Here is a 4,922-nt window from a genome sequence, read left to right on the forward strand (position 1 = left end):
GGTTGAGTTTTAACTGAGTAACATTTAAAAAGGCGGCGAGCCAGTAGTCGTGGCCCATTGGTTAAGGCCATAGACTAAAAATCCATTCGGGTTTCCCCGCATAGATTTGAATCCTGCCGAGTCCGTTTCTCAGCATATTTCATTCTGTTTGACAATTTAACCAGGTCCCTGCAAAACTGATTCTGAGATAGACGGAACAACGTGCCACACCTTTCAATGCCGCCGCTATTTTCTTTCTTTCATTAATCTGCAATATTCACGATACATACGGATAGAAAATCGCAAAAATCAGCCAAAGTTGCGACAGTGATTCAGCCTGTCTATCCCTCGAGATGTCTAAGGCATCTTTGCATGTCCGTTGGTGCGTGTAAATTTTTGTGTGTATGTCTCTGTGTCTGTCTATCTGTAAAAATGTCTATGTGTATGTTCAACTGTCTGTGGAAATCATCACCATGAATTTGGTATGTCCTGGAACTTAAAAAAAAGACTTGGGAAAGTAATATGGCTGTGAACTTTTGTCTCAGCTTTGGTTCAGTGGCAGCATTCTTGACTGAATCAGGAGTTTGTGTGTTCAAGTCGCACTCCTGTGACTTGAGCATATAATCTTGGCTAACACTCAACTGCAGCATTTGGGGAATTTTGCATTGTTGAAACTGTTGACTATCGGATGAAATGTTAAATTGAAGCTCCGTCTACGCACTCGGGTGGTTGTGAGAGGTCCCAGAGCATTACTCGAAAAAGAATAGGAGAGTTGCCCCCGTGTCAATATTCCGAAAAATGTTCGCAAATACTCCCTGAAACCCGATGTGTTTGTGTGTGTCTGTGGAGGTGGAGTTGAAGCCCAGATTCTCACATAGACAGAATCCAATCGCTGACGGCACCAGGATGGCCGAGTGGTTAAGCTGTTGGGCTTAAGATCCAATAGGATTATACCCGCATGGGTTCGAACCCCACTCCTGGTAATTACTTAATTGAGCAGTGATTTCTCCCATTCTGCTCAGTGATAACTGATTTTCATCTGTTGCATTTGCATTTTTCTGCAGCTCGGTTACAATCTGAGCAGATAATGAAATGAAATTGTGAAATGTATCTGTATTGCTCAGTCTCTGCCTCTCGCTCTGTCTTTAGAGAGCTGTATATGTATTTGTGTGTTTGAGTCTTTGACTCTCTCAGTCTGCCTCTCTCTGATTCACTCTGTCTGTCCCTGTTTCTCTGTTTGTCTCTGTCTCTCAATCTGTCTCCTTCACACGGTATCCAGTTCTGTTCCAATGGGATTCTGTCATACTCTCTGTCTGACTGTCTCGTTCTTTCCAATCATCTCTGTCTTTGCCTGTCTCTGCTCGTCCCTGTCTCTAACCTGATGAGTATTTCCATCATTTTCTGTTGTTGTCTCGATGTCTCTCTCTCTCTATTTATCTTTCTCTCTATCTGTCTCCCTCTTTGTCGCTCTCCTTGTCCCTGTCTTTCACTCACTCTTTCCCTCCCTCTCTTTATAAATCACACAAACACATCTCTGTATATGTATGTGTTTGAGTCTTTGCCTCACTCAGTCTGACCCTAACTCTCATTCTCAAACTTTCTGCCTCTCTCTGTCTCTACCTCGCTGTCAGTTTCTCCCTGTTTTGCTGTTTGTCTCTGTCTCTCAATGTGCCTGTCTCTTTCTCACGGTGTCCAGTTGTGTTCCAATGGGATTATCTCAGTCTCTGTCTGACTGTCTCACTCTTTCCCATCATCTCTGTCTATCTATGTCTCTGCCTGCCTGTCTCTCTTTGCCTCTCGCTGGTAGTTCCTGTCTCTAACCTGCTGAGAATTTCCAACATTTTATTTTTATTTCTTTGTCTCTCTGTCTATCTGTCGCTCTCTCTCTCCATCTGTCTCTCTCCTTGTCACTTTCTTTATGATTGTCTTTCTCTCACTCTTTCCCTCTTTCTCTTTATAGATCACACACACAGATCTCTTTAGATGTATGTGTTTGAGAGTCTTTTTCTCACTCAGTCTGCCTCTCGTTTTCCGTCTCACACTTGCTGTCTCTCGTTGTCTCGATCTCGCTGTCTGTCTCTCCCTGTTTGTCGGTTTGTCTCTTTCTCGCAATGTGTCTGTCGACTTCTCATGGTGTCCAGTTCTATTCACAGCTCGAATATTGCTTTTGACAAAATCCATGCGCATCAATTCCTCGTGGGAAAGTGGAGAATATCCCCGCCTGTCACACGGGAGACCACGGTTCAATTCCCTAACGGGGAAGCTGCATTTTACAAAAGGCAGAATTTTGCTTCTGTTTCATGGTATAGATTCATATTAAAAAGTTCCAGAGCAATATAGAGCAGCAAAAATACAGCCTCTTCCAGATTTTTAGCAAACGGTGACTTTTTCACTATTCTGTGGCGTCTGCTGCACAGAGATGGATGGTTGAGTTTTAACTGAGTAACATTTAAAAAGGCAGCGAGCCAGTAGTCGTGGCCCATTGGTTAAGGCCATAGACTAAAAATCCATTCGGTTTCCCCGCATAGATTTGAATCCTGCCGACTCCGTTTCTCAGCATATTTCATTCTGTTTGACAATTTAACCAGGTCCCTGGAAAACTGATTCTGAGATAGACGGAACAACGTCCCACACCTTTCAATGCCGCCGCTATTTTCTTTCTTTCATTAATCTGCAATATTCACGATACATACGGATAGAAAATCGCAAAAATCAGCCACAGTTGCGACAGTGATTCAGCCTGTCGATCCCTCGAGATGTCTAAGGCATCTGTGCATGTCCGTTGGTGCGTGTAAATTTGTGTGTGTGTCTCTGTGTCTGTCTGTCTATAAAAATGTCTATGTGTATGTGCAACTGTCTGTGGAAATCATCACCATGAAAATGGTATGTCCTGGCACTTAAAAAAAAGACTTGGGAAAGTAACATGGCTGTGAACTTTTGTCTCAGCTTTGGTTCAGTGGCAGCATTCTTGACTGAATCAGGAGTTTGTGTGTTCAAGTCGCACTCCTGAGACTTGAGCATATAATCTTGGCTAACACTCAACTGCAGCATTTGGAGAATTTTGCATTGTTGAAACTGTTGACTTTCGGATGAAATGTTAAATTGAAGCTCCGTCTGCGCACTCGGGTGGTTGTGAGAGGTCCCAGAGCATTACTCGAAAAAGAATAGGAGAGTTGCCCCTGTGTCAATATTCCGAAAAATGTTCGGAAATGCTCCCTGAAACCCGATGTGTTTGTGTGTGTCTGTGGAGGTGGAGTTGAAGCCCAGATTCTCACATAGACAGAATCCAATCGCTGTCGGCTCCAGAATGGCCGAGTGGTTAAGGCGTTGTACTTAAGATCCAATGGGTTTATACCTGCGTGGTTTCGAACCACACTCCTGGTAATTACTTAATTAAACAGTGATATCTCCCATTCTGCTCAGTGACAACTGATTTTCATCTGTTGCATTTGCATTTTTCTGTAGCTCGGTGACAATCTGAGCAGATAATGTAATGAAATTGTGAAATGTATCTGTATCCCTCTCGCTCTGTCTTTGGAGAGCTGTATATGTATTTGTGTGTTTGAGTCTTTGTCTCTCTCAGTCTGCCTCTCTATGATTCACTCTGTCTGTCCCTGTTTCTCTGTTTGTCTCTGTCTCTCAATCTGTCTCCTTCACACGGTATCCAGTTCTGTTCCAATGGGATTCTGTCATACTCTCTGTCTGACTGTCTCGTTCTTTCCCATCATCTCTGTCTTTGACTGTCTCTGCTCGTCCCTGTCTCTAACCTGATGAGTATTTCCATCATTTTCTTTTTTTGTCTCGATGTCTCTCTCTCTCTATTAATCTTTCTCTCTATCTGTCTCCCTCTTTGTCGCTCTCCTTGTCCCTGTCTTTCTCTCACTCTTTCCCTCCCTCTTTTTATAAATCACACAAACACATCTCTGTATATGTATGTGTTTGAGTCTTTGCCTCACTCAGTCTGACCCTAACACTCAGTCTCAAACTTTCTGTCTCTCTCTGTCTCTACCTCGCTGTCTGTTTCTCCCTGTTTTGCTGTTTGTCTCTGTCTCGCAATGTGCCTGTCTCTTTCTCACGGTGTCCAGTTGTGTTCCAATGGGATTCTCTCAGTCTCTCTGTCTGACTGTCTCACTCTTTCCCATCATCTCTGTCTATCTATGTCTCTGCCTGCCTGTCTCTCTTTGCCTGTCGCTGGTAGTCCCTGTCTCTAACCTGCTGAGAATTTCCAACATTTTCTTTTTATTTCTTTGTCTCTCTGTCTATCTTTCGCTCTCTCTCCATCTGTCTCTCTCCTTGTCACTTACTTTATGATTGTCTTTCTCTCACTCTTTCCCTCTTTCTCTTTATAGATCACACACACAGATCTCTTTAGATGTATGTGTTTGAGAGTCTTTTTCTCACTCAGTCTGCCTCTCGTTTTCAGTCTCACACTTGCTGTCTCTCGTTGTCTCGATCTCGCTGTCTGTCTCTCCCTGTTTATCGGTTTGTCTCTGTCTCGCAATGTGTCTGTCGACTTCTCATGGTGTCCAGTTCTATTCACAGCTCGGATATTGCTTTGACAAAACCCACGCGCATCAATTCCTCGTGGGAAAGTGGTGAATATCCCCGCCTGTCACACGGGAAACCACGGTTCAATTCCCTAACGGGAAGCCTGCATTTTACAAGAGGCAGAATTTTGCTTCTGTTTCTTGGTATAGATTCATATTAAAAAGTTCCAGAGCAATATAGAGCAGCAAAAATACAGCCTCATCCAGATTTTTAGCAAACGGTGACTTTTTCACGATTCTGTGGCCGTCTGCTGCACAGAGATGGCTGGTTGAGATTTAACTGAGTAACATTTAAAAAGGCAGCGAGCCAGTAGTCGTGGCCCAGTGGTTAAGGCAATAGACTAAAAATCCATTCGGGTTTCCCCGCATAGATTTGAATCCTGCCGACTCCGTTTC

Source organism: Pristiophorus japonicus, chromosome 23 (assembly GCF_044704955.1).
Source record: "Pristiophorus japonicus isolate sPriJap1 chromosome 23, sPriJap1.hap1, whole genome shotgun sequence".
Classification (NCBI taxonomy): domain Eukaryota; kingdom Metazoa; phylum Chordata; class Chondrichthyes; family Pristiophoridae; genus Pristiophorus; species Pristiophorus japonicus.